Source organism: Nicotiana tomentosiformis, chromosome 7 (assembly GCF_000390325.3).
Source record: "Nicotiana tomentosiformis chromosome 7, ASM39032v3, whole genome shotgun sequence".
In the NCBI taxonomy this organism is placed as follows: Eukaryota; Viridiplantae; Streptophyta; class Magnoliopsida; order Solanales; family Solanaceae; genus Nicotiana; species Nicotiana tomentosiformis.
In genome coordinates, this window is record NC_090818.1 from 110,104,647 (window position 1) to 110,117,721 (window position 13,075).

The following is a 13,075-nucleotide window of genomic DNA, read 5'->3' on the forward strand; positions in this document are numbered from 1 at the left end:
TCATCAACTGGGTGACTATGAACTATTTTTTAAACCTATTCAAATATTTTGTGATAACGCTAGTGCTATATGTCTCTCAAAGAATCTTGTGCATCTTTCTAGGGCTAAGCATATAGGCATTAAACATCATTTCATTAGAGATCATGTCCTTAAGGGAGATATAGAATTATCATTTGTTGGCACCACTGATCAATTAGCAGATATTTTTACTAATCCTTTACTTGAAGATAGATTTTGCTCCCTAAAAGAACTACTTGGCATAATTTTGCTTGATCATAAAAATTAGGACATGTGTGTTAGTTTTAATTCTTGCATGTCTAATGTTTTTAGTTTTATATTCTCTATATGTATGCATTATTTAAGCGCCTACGATTTTCCTCTATTTTCCCATCAGTTGTAGCTTTCAAAAAAGGAAAATCAATCATCATGACCCTTCACTGACGCCCTTTCCTTTCCTGCACTCAACCGTCAATATCACTTATTTTTAATCCTCTGAACCATTCTCCCTTGTCTTCATTGTTCCTATCGCTCGGAAACCCTTCTCCAAAATCCTTCATACCCTTCTTCAAAATCCTTCAATGTCTAAACATTCCAAGAATCCGTCTACCTCCACTAGAAAAAGTACTCGTTCCAAGGGAAAACCCTCTTCTCAATCTCCGGAACAAGTAGACCTAGGGTCTGATCACTCAGAAGGGTTTGCCTCTTCTTAGGCAGGACCATCTGACCACTCTCACCGAATAGGAGAAAAAGCTATTGGCAAAAGGCCCATGGAAGACCCCCCTTGAATATTTTACCCCTAATAAATCCAAAGTAAACATCTCGAATTCTTTAGAGTCCGACCTCAATTCCTGGGATACCCCAAATAGGGATTTCTTTGTTGCGCTGAAAGAAAATCCCATTGCTCACGGCAGAGTATTCGACCTTGATGACATGGAGGCCCTCAATTGTAAGGTAAAGGATCTGTTTGTTTTTCAAGGATGGTCTAAATTCCTCTTTGTACCCCCTCCCAAAGTCTATGAACCTTTAGTGAGAATTTTTCATGCCAATCTTCGCTCTTGCAAGCCTAATAAGTTAGAATCCCTAGTTCTAGGAAAATGCATTGTCCTTGATTGTGCCATGTTTGACTCAATTTTTTAGTGTAAGTGCTCTGGTTTTCCTATGCTTTTCAAAAATACTTGGCCTGATGATTTTGAAATTTATTTTGATCAAGCAAACGTTGTATTGCTAAGTGTCTATCTGATTTCCTTCCTAACTAGTTAGGTCCCAGTGATGTTAGTTTCAAAACCCGAGTTCTGGCCCACATTGTTGCAACTACTCTTCTTCCTCGTACTAGCTTATTCTCCACCTTCTCTCAAGGAGACACCATTCTTGTCTACTGTCTTGTGACCAAACTTAAGGTTACACTATCCTCATGGTGATAAACATACTAATGTGCCACATTTAAGGGGAGGTGTTGTGGTGCATGTTATTTACAGATGATATTGTATTAATTGACGAGACGCGAGACGGTGTGAATGCAAAATTAGAGGTATGGAGGAAGACCCTGGAATCTAAAGATTTCAAGTTCAGTAGCACCAAGACACAATACTTGGTAAGTTCAGTGGCGAGACTCAAGGAGGGGAAGGGGAGGTGAGGTTGGACTCACAGGTCATCCCTAGAAGATGGAGTTTTAAGTACCTTGGGTCTATTATTCAAGGGGATGGGGAGATTGATGAAGATGTCACACATCGTATTGGGGCAAGATGGATAAAATGGAGACTCACTTCCGGTGTTTTGTGTGACAAGAAGGTGCCACCAAAACCTAAGGGTAATTTCTACAGAGTGATGGTCAGACTAACGATGTTGTATGGGGCTGAGTGTTGGCCAATCAAGATCGATCATGTCCAGAAGATGAAGGTAGCAGAGATGAGGATGTTGAGATGGATGTGCAGGCACACCAGGTTAGATAGGATCAAAAATGAGGTTATTCGCGACAAGGTGGGTGTGGCCCCTATTGAGGACAAGATGCGGGAAGCGCAACTTAGGTGGTTTGGTCATGTGAGGAGGAGGATCACAGACGCCCCAGTGAGGAGGTGTGAGAGGTTGACATTGGAGGGCCTACGGAGAGGTAGAGGTAGGCCAAAGAAGAGGTGGAGAAAGGTAATTAGGCAAGACATGGCGCAGCTTCAGTTGACCGAGGGCATGACCCTTGATAGGAAGGTATGGAGGTCGAGGATTAGGGTAGTAGAGTAGGTAGTTTAGAGTGTTCATAATAGTAGTATTGGCACGCAGTCTCGCTTTCTTTTGGTAGTAGGTTTTATGACTAACCATTATTTTCTTTCATTGTTGATCACCTTACTGTCTTATTATTTTTATTCTGCTTTAATATGGCTTTTTGGTACTGTCCCTTCTTGTCTATATTTTCATTAATATGGTGCTTATGCTTTTCTGAGTCAAGGGCCTATTGGAAACAACATCTCTATCCTCACAAGGTAGGGGTAAGGTCTTCGTACACACTACCCTCCCCAGGCCTCACGGTGTGGGATAATACTAGGTATGTTGTTTTTCTTGTTGTTGTTATCCTCATGGGTCATAAACTTTATGATTGAGAGTGCTGATGATCCCACCAGTCTACCCTATGGTATGGCTATCACCCACATCTTGGAAGCCCACAACATATCTATCTCAGAATACCCCTTTGTCTCTGTTTCAAAGTCCTACAACTCTAGAGCCTTTGCCAGTATGGGGTATGTATATACTAAGGGTTCATGGGTGAAGAAACATGAAGGTGAAGTCAAGAATGTTCAGGTTGATTCTAAGATCAAAGCCTTTGTTTCCCATCATAGTGTAGGTGATCCTGATCTTGTACAGAAATTGACTGCTATTGACAACAAGTTGACCATCATCAAGGACCTTCTTGCTGCAACTCAATCCATTGATGGGGACATCCATGAAATCTCCAAAGAGACTAGGTCCGAAGTTTCAAAGATGAGGGTCAGAATTCTCAAACTTGCAGAAAACGCAGTCAAAACCTTCAAGGAAGTACATGACAAGATTGATGGAGTGACAGTTTCAGCTAATGCCAGTTTTGAGTGTCTGAAGGAGGCGATTTGCAACACTCTCACTTATTTCTTGTGTCATTAGTTGTGGATGTTTCAAACAATATTTTTGCTATTTTGCTGTTTTGGACTGGATAACCAGTCGCTGGATATTTTTCTTTACTTTTGCTAAACTCTGCATGCCCATGATTTGCAAATATTTGCCAATGATGTGCATGTTTGTACTTAATTTCAACTGTATATATGCATATCCCCTCTTTGCTGATGTCCAAAAGGGGGAGAAAAGAAGTCATACATTGCAGAACAAACAGCAGCACTTGTTGAGGGGGAGTCGACTGAAGTATATGCAGCACATGTTAAGGGGGAGTCGACTACAGCGGAGTAGGCCAACAGGGAAGTAAACTGCTGTTTATATATTATTTTTGTCATCATCAAAAAGGGGAAGATTGTTAAATAAGAGTTTCAATGATGAAAAATAATATATCGCATTTGGTGCAGGATCACAAGGGATTAAATAAAGGAATCAAGAAGCCCTATCAATCAAGTATATATTAAGGAAACAATCGATTAATGGGAGCTTTAGAAGCAAAGCAAAGGAAAAGAATCAATGATTAGAGATGAAAAAGGAAGAAGTAGCAGAGATCCAGAAGAAGAATCAATCAATGATGTGATTGATGATTGACGGAAGCTATTATATGAAGGTCCCAAATCAAAGGGAAACAGAATTGCAAAGTGCTGCACTGGAGATCATTGAAGCCATAAATCAAGGGATCTATCGCTGATCACTCAAGTAACGGAAAAGATATGCCTAGAGGATGAAAATCATGTCAAGACCACAAATCAAGGAAGATCAACGAAACCTTGACTTTATTCTTGGAAAGAATCAATTTATGATTCCTTTCAAGGATCAACTCCCTTGGGTATGTAATCTCTCAAGATTCACGTCAATCAAGAGTCAAGAAGTACTCACGAAGTATATATATATATATATATATGTTCCAGACTTAAAGAAGACATACTTTGAACGAACCATTATCACTCTTTTTGTTCTACTCCAAACAAGCATTGTACTTCTCCTTAGATCTGCTGTGTAATTAGTGAGAGAAGAAAGAGAGATAAACACTGGTGAGGCATTGTATCAAGAAGAGAAAAGTGACATAGAAACTGAGTCGTTGGTGTAAATATACATCAACCATCTTGTACTCGAGATACTTCAAATACTAAAAGAGATCACCCTCGCAACCCAAGGGAACTGGACGTAGGATTCACATTGAATCCGAACAAATATAAAAATCCTGGTGTCTTTATGTCACGACCCAAAATCCTAACCTGTCGTGATGGCACCTATCTCAGTACTAGGCAAGCCGACAACATCAATAACCCATGATTTCCTTTAAATTTAAAAACGTAACGTTTAATACAATACCAAAGATCAAGCAATTTCCGATACAACACTCCCAAAACCTGGTGTCACTGAGTACATGAGCATCTAATGTGAGTACAAGTCTGGAAAATACGGTCTATAATAGTCTGAAACTAAATACAGTAAACAAGGAGATAGAGAAGGAGAGACAAGGTCTGCGAAACACGGCAGCTACCTCAAAATCTCCTGAAAGTCAACTGCGCGAAATGATCAACACCCGCTATGTTCAGGAATACCTGGATCTGCACACGAAGTGCAGGGTGTAGTATGAGTATAACCAACTCAGCAAGTAACAATAATAACTAAGGAACTGAAGATAATGACGAGCTACACAGTCATAGTTCACTTTTAGTAGTTCCAGTAGAGAATAGACATGCTTTCAAATCCGGCAGTTTAAGTCAAATCAATTTTATACAGTTCAATTCCAAGTAATATGGATATAAATTCTTTCAGAGATTTTACAACAATGACAGATAACAACCAAGTGCAACAACAAATGTAAAGCAAGTACAGCCTCTCAGGCAACAGTCACTCAACTTATCACAACAGCTCAACCACTCGGCTCTCAGCCCTCAGCACTCACATTCAATGGGTACCCGCGCTCACTGGGGTGTGTACAGACTCCGGAGGGGCTCCTACAGCCCAAGCGCCATAATCTGCACGGACAACTCACGTGCTGCACGGACAACTCACATGCTATAATATCTTGCACGGACAACTCATGTGCCATAATATCCTTACCTCGCCGCCAGGCCCTCGGCCTTACTCAGTCCTCAACCTCTCAAGTCTCTCGAGCTCTCAGAAATTACAAAGATCAGCCCAAACAAAGATAACATAGTATATCAACAAATATCCAGAAAGACTGAGGTATAATATGCAAGAAAAATCATGACTGAGTACAAGACATCAATTAGCAAATAATTCAACAAGTACGCGACCTCTACGGGTCTCAACAGTACTATAACATAGCCTAAGCATGATTTCTAACATGATTTATAGTCAAATTTCTTCAACACATAGAGATCATATAGCTAACAATAAATTATTTAACTTTACAGTTTCCCGGGACGGACCAAGTCACAATTCCCTCGGTGCACGCTCACACGCCCGTCACCTAGCATGTGCGCCACCTCCAAAATAATCACATGATACCAAAATCCAGGGTTTCATACCCTCAGGACCAGATTTATAATTGTTACTTACCTCAACCCGTGTAATTATTTATTCCGCTATGCCCTTGCCACGAGAATTGGTCTCCAAAAGCCTCGTATCCAGACTCAATTAATTCGAATCAGTCAATACAAATTATTGTAATTAATTCCATAAGGAAATACTAATTTTTTTCCAATAAAATTCGAAATTAACTCAAAAATCGCTTGTAGGGCGCACATCTCGAAACCCGATAAAAATTATAGAATATGAACGCCCATCCAACCACGAGTCCAACCATATAAATTTCACCAAAATCCGACATGAACTCGACCCTCAAATCTTTAATTAAAGTCTATGAAGATTTCTACCATTTTCAACTCAATCCTTACCCATTTGAACTTAACAATCTTTCCACAACCTTATTGGTATGTATATATGATACTCTACACCCAAGAATCATACTATTAATCATCCATCTTTACTTCAAATCCGAAATTGAAGAATTAGGGAAAGAAATTCTTACCTCTTTGAAGCCCTAGCAAGATCCTTGTAAAATCTTCAAACCTGAACAAGAATTGATAGATAAATCACTAAGTCTTAACTTTCTCTCTCTAAAATGCTCTCACCTCTCTCTAAAATATCAGATTTTTAGCTCAAAAATAAGCTTCAAGGGCTATAAATCGAAGTTGGGTCGGGTCAAAAATTAGAAAGAATGGAAGCTCCGACGCAGTTATGCGATCGCATAACAGGTATGAGGTCCGCATACCAGCCGCATAATTTGGCTTCCAAAGCTGGGCATTACTGACCTGGTCTGCGGTCATTATGCGGCCCGCATGCTTGTTCTGCGGTCGCATAATGCACCATAAAATAGGTCTGCGGTCGCAAAGTGCACCGTAGAGTTTCCTCAATCTGGCTCCTCTCCTAATCCACTTTGCGACCATTATGCGGTCTGCAAAGTAATTCTGCGACTGCATAGTGGTCACACAAATGACCAATTTCCGACAATTGACTAATTTCCGACACCGTAGAGAAATTTCAATAATCTTTGTACTAATTGATCTACCTCGGCACCACCAAACCTTAATTTCCTTAGCAAAATTTCTCCGGGGTCGTTACACATAAGTTAACATCCGGTCAACTTTTTCAACTTAAATTCTAAACCTTGAAACTAAGCGCTCCAAATCATTTCAAAACCTCACCGAACCCAAACTAATTACCCCGGCAAACCAAATAACAATTGTAATTCACAATTTGAGCAGTAAATGGGAGAACAGGATTGCAATAGTCAAAACGACCGGCCGGGTCGTTACATTTTATTTTCTGCTTTTCATTTTTGCTTTTTATTTCTGCATTATTATTATTCTATTTTTATCTCTAGTTGACTAATTGGCAAACTAGTCAACTACTTAGAATACTGAAAATAAAAATCGTCAATTCATCCCCCCCTCCCCCCCCTCCTTTTGTACTTTCAGACAAAAGCCAAAAGATTACCTGCTTTGTTTTCAAAGGATGCCAGCTTTCTTATGACCTACTTGTTTGCAATCTCAACACTTGATTTCTTTGTTAATTACAGTTTGAAGACCAATGGAATTATGAGATTGACCTTGTTTCCACCAGAATTATTAATATGAACATTATAACCACCTGGATGATGAGACTGACCATGTTTCTTTTTATAAAATTTGGATCCACCTTTTCTTTTATAAGAGAGATAATCAGCTGATCTAGACGAACTAACAAGGTTCACTACGTCCTTACTTTTCTTCTTTCGGATCCTCCCTTCCTCTACCGCACAAACACAAACAATGATAAGCTCATCAACACTCCACTTATCCTTTTATGCATTATAAGTTATCTTAAGCTGGTCAAACTGCTCAGGAGGGGACCTTCGGGATTAATGAACAAGAAAATCATTGGTAATGGTTACACTTAAATTATTCAGTTTGGTAGCAATGTTACCTAATTCCATAATGTGATCGCGGACACTACCTACAAAATCATACTTTATGGTAGACAGAGAATCAATCAGGCTACTTATCTCAGCTTTATCAGATTTTAGAAATTTCTATCCAATGGCACTCAAGAAATTATTTGCATTTCCATTATCCTTAATTGTACCTTTTATGTGATCAGAAATGGATCTCTTCATAACCATAAGGCTTAATTTATTAACCTTCATCCATTTCTCATACTTAGCCGTTTCATCAGCAGTGCTAGTAGTTGTAGGTTCAGCAGGTTTATGTTCAATCAATGCAAAGTCCAAGTCCATCAGACCTAACATTATTTCAATATCCTATTTTTACTTCTTGTAGTTGAAACTAGTTAGAGTTTCAATGGAATTCAGCTGAGTAGTCATGTTGTTAATAGTTATATAAGCAAACAACACAAAAGTTAGAGAAAATTATGGGCATGAATATATAATTCCAAAGAGTCAAAGACATCTATTGCACCTCCCATTTGGGTGAAAGATGCAATTGTCTCCCCTTTAAAACCAAAGAGTCCAAGGCATTCATTGTATCTTCACCTTTAGGCAAGAGATGCAAAACCTCCTCCCCATATCATCCAAGAGTACAAGGCATATATTGTGTCCTTCCTTTAGGTAAGAAATACAAAACCTTCTCTGACAACAAATTATGTCCTTATATTTTATATACATGAGAATCCAAGACACTAAGGGGTCGTTTAGTAGGATGCATTAGCTTTGTGTATTAATAATACTTTGTTTGGTACACTTTCTGAACCTAGGCATTAGTTATGCAAGCACTAGTTATACATCTTATTTGGTATTATTCTATGCATAATTAATGCATATGAAATCATGATGTTAAAAATGCAATGGGTTTTAATGCATGCATTAGTTTAGTTAGAGATAAAATTATCCTTCAAAATTTATGCTTGATTAAAAAATGCTATTATATTAATGCAAGTTCGATACTAAAATTGTTCCCACTATTTATACCTATAATCCGCCAATTTCTTCATCGTAAATTTATAAATATTTACTCTACTACTATGTACTAGAATGCACTTGTAATCAACTCATTTTTCTTTTATTTTTTAATTCAAACTTTCTTTGCCTACTAATCCAAGAAAGTAAAAAATAAAATTATAGATAAATAAATACTTAGAATATTTTATTTTTTATGAATAAATATTTGGTTCTATACTACAATATAGGTAGACAAATCAAATAATTTTTTAAAACCTTTTTCATATAAAAATATTCCTCAACATATATTTCTTTTAAAAAGATAAAGTGATGGAGTGGTTATGAGGGTATTTTTGTAAACAAATAACTCTTTTAGAAATTGTGCAATGCTTTAATGGATCAAACTAAATAATGGAAAAGAAATATGTTAGCATAACTAATGTCATCGTATTAATGCAAGCATAACTAATACCAGCATTACTAATACACCATATTCAGCATTATTCTTATACACCCTACCAAACGACCCCTAAGTTTCATCCTTTGGGCGAAAACACAATATCTCATCTCATAAATTAATTTAGCATCACAAGTATCATAAAGGTAAACCTTCAACACTAGCATACCCTTATTAAGAACACTTTAGGTATGGTGTATTGAGAATATTTCAATGATTCAATTAAACAGACCACTTTGATGACAACTACTAATAAATCATAATTCCCAATTCATGTATTGAATAATCTCACGTGTATGTAATATTAAAAATATTTCGGTGACTTCAAATAAATAGACCACTTTGGCGATACTATTTATTAATCTTAGTTATACACCCCAAATGTTTAGACTCTCTAATCTCTCTCTCTCTCTATATATATATATATATATATATAAAAAGTTGGAAATTGGCAAGGTGATTTGGCACCTCCCAATGCCCAGCAATTGTATTTATCTATTATCTCCTTTTTTTGGTATTTTAATTTCCTTTACTCTTCTTATTAATTATTAAAGAATACAGAATAGCGTTAACCCAAAATAGCCAATAAATAAATTCCTAATGAGTAAATAGCTGTTTGCTTTGTCTAATAAAAGCCCAAATAGCCGCTGAAGAAGCTCAAAAGTTTCTTAACACTCAAAAGTTCTATTATTTATTACCTACAGAACCTTGTGTTTTTGTAACAACAATTTTCATGGTAGGTATTAACTCGGGAATGAATGGTAATTATGAACATTAATAACTATTCTATCAATATTTTCTCATAAGTCATAGCTCTCATTAGGAAATGACAATATTCTTCTTGAAATTACTGAAGCAAAAATTGGTCTCACAACCCAGATGAACAAGATCTGGACGAGAGCTTAACAATTGCAGCAAATCAAATTTTAGGTAAAGGATAAGAGATCTCAAAATGATAAAATCATTGCGGAGATTTAACAACGGTGTATTCTCCTCACAATATTCTTGGTGTTGTTACATGTGATCAGTAATAAGATTGTACAATATCGTGTCTCGTAAGAAAATCTTTTCATTCTGTACTCTGCTATTCTACCCTCTCTTTAGTCTTTCAGTTGAATTTTCAGACTATACTATATGGTTACTGTACTTTTCTTTGTTAAGGGTTTTATATGGAAGAAGGTGGTAAATATTGCAAATAATAAAAAATCTGAGACGACGGAGTATTATTAGGATATTTGGAAGAAGAGGATATTTGCCTATATTTAAAGTTGTTATTTCAAATTTATCCAAATTAGTGGCGGGTGATAAAGAGGAAAAAGAAAGAAAGTAAAGAAATATTAAGGAAATTAAAAAAAATATCTCTAATTAGTAGAGTAAATATTATCATGCATTTGTTGTATCTTACCTTTTTATTAATTTATGTATCTTACTTGTGAATGGATACTTAAATAAGTGTAAGATCTACAATCTAGAATTACCAGAAAATCTTATTCTACACACGTTGTTAGTGCATTGAAACAAGAAAAATGAAAGGGTATGAAATAGGCTTCCTGTTAGGATCGGGAATCCGGGTAGTGCGAAATTTAGCCAAACAATGGTATAATGGCAATAACAAAAACAATGGAAGTTGATAACAACGATAATTAAAGAAGATAAAGAAGACACAAATTTAACGTGGTTCGGTCAAGGTAACCTACGTCCACAAACGGAGAGGAGCAATTTCACTATACCAACAGGAGTACAAAAGAGAGTACAAAATTAGAGTAAACACTCTAATTAATCCCAAATACCCTAAGAGAATAACCTCACAAGATCACTCAAAAGAAAGGGTTCACACAAGTGCTTCCCAATACTAAACTCTCATACAAAACACTCTTAATAAAAAGGAGGAAAGGAAGAAACAAGAAATGAAAACTCAAGTCTTATTGGTGTGTCTAAAATGAACTAATTGTCTTCCCTTTTATAGGCAAAAAAGTCTTGGCCTCTTAGGTGTAAAAGAAGAGATACAACTTGTGCAAATGATGTATACCACATAATGCAATATTTTTGGGTCCCAAAGAATATTGCCAATAAAGTCTACACTTTTCAAAGATGCTTATGCTTATGTGAGATGGACTACATTAGCCAAAATATTGGCCATAATTATAAATCTCCACCTTAGCCTAATTTTGGCTGATATAGTAAATTTGCTCTACCTTCTCCGCAAAAGCCCCAATGGGCATATGTCAAAATTTAATGCCATCAAAATCAGACAAGTTGTCTGATATCGAAACTATAGTAGGGCCTATAACAGTGGAGCCCAATAAAGTATACGACGAACCAGATCTGTGTGCTTTCATGATCACAAGAGCATCTTGAAAAACTTTTAAAACTCCACTTTCAATAGTGAATTTGCACCCAAGGGATTCTAAAGTGCTCAAAGATATGAGATTTTTCTTCAACTCACGAACATATCTAACATCGGTGAGAGTTCTCACCATACCATCGTGCATTCTGATCCGAATTGTACATTTTTCAATAACGTTACAAGTAACATTGTTACCCAGTTGGACAACTCCACCTGCAACTGAATCATGTATAGAAAACAAGTCCCTGCTAGGACACATATGATATGAACAATCGAAATCTAAAATCCACTCATTGTCTAATCTGAAACTAGTTTCAATTGCTAAAAATACAGTTCCCTCAATCTCATCAGTTGCTACACTAGCTTCGGCGGTGTCAGTATTTTTGTGCTCATTTTTTCTTTCTTTATGCTTTTCTTTATTTTTCAGTTTATAGCATTCAGAGATAATGTGACCTTTCTTATGACAATAGGGACACTCTAAATTATTGTATTGGATTTGCCCCTAACAAACAAGCCAACTTCCGCTTGAGTTCCACTAGCTTCCCCAGTAATATCACTTTCTATCTATTCTTTTGATTTTAAGATAGATTTAATATCCTTATAAGAGATATTATCCTTTGCATAAAGCATAGTATCTCTTATATGCTTAAAAGATGGGGTAGAGAACAAAGCAGTAACACGGCTTGATCCTCATCTTTAATTTCAACATCTATATTACTCAAATCCATAAGAATGGAATCAAAGGTGTCAAGATGAGAGAGAATAGAGGTACCTTCACCCATACAAATTGTATAAATCTTCTCCTTCAAGTAAAGTCTATTTTTCACCGTCCTTTTTATATATAAGGTTTTCAATTTTTCCCACAACCTTTGGCTGTAGTTTCTACAGAAACTTCACGTAAAACCTCATTTGAAAGATTTAAAATGATACCTGCTTTTGTCTTTTTGTCTATGACGGCAAACTCCTCATCCGTCATTTTATTTGGTTTCTTCTCCTTTCCTTGCAACGCCAAGTCTAAGCCATCCTGAATTAGTATAGCTTTCATCTTTAATTGCCACATTCTGAAGTTTGTACTTCGGTCAAATTTCTCAACATACGTCTTTGTTAGAGTCATTTTAGCTATTGAAACTAACCCGGTTAGATCCGGCTCTGATACTAATTTGTTAGGATCGAAAACTCGGGTAGTGCAAAATTTAGCCAAATAACGGTATAATGGCAATAACAAAGACAATGGAAGTTGATAACAACGACAATTAAAGAAGATAAAGAAGACACAAATTTAACGTGGTTCGGTCAAGGTGACCTACGTCCACAAGCGGAGAGGAGCAATTTCACTATACCAACAGGAGTACAAAAGAGAGTACAAAATTAGAGTAAACACTCTAATTAATCCCAAATACCCTAAGAGAATAACCTCACAAGATCACTCAAAAGAAAGGGTTCACACAAGTGCTTCCCAACACTAAACTCTCATACAAAACACTCTTAATAAAAAGGAGGAAAGGAAGAAACAAGAAATAAAAACTCAAGTCTTGTTGGTGTGTCTAAAATGAACTAATTGCCTTCCCTTTTATAGGCAAAAAAGTCTTGGCCTCTTAGGTGTAAAAGAAAAGATACAACTTGTGCAAATGATGTCCACCACATAATGCAATATTTTTGGGTCCCAAAGAATATTGCCAACAAAGTCTACACTTTGCAAAGATACTTATACTTATTTGAGATGGACTAC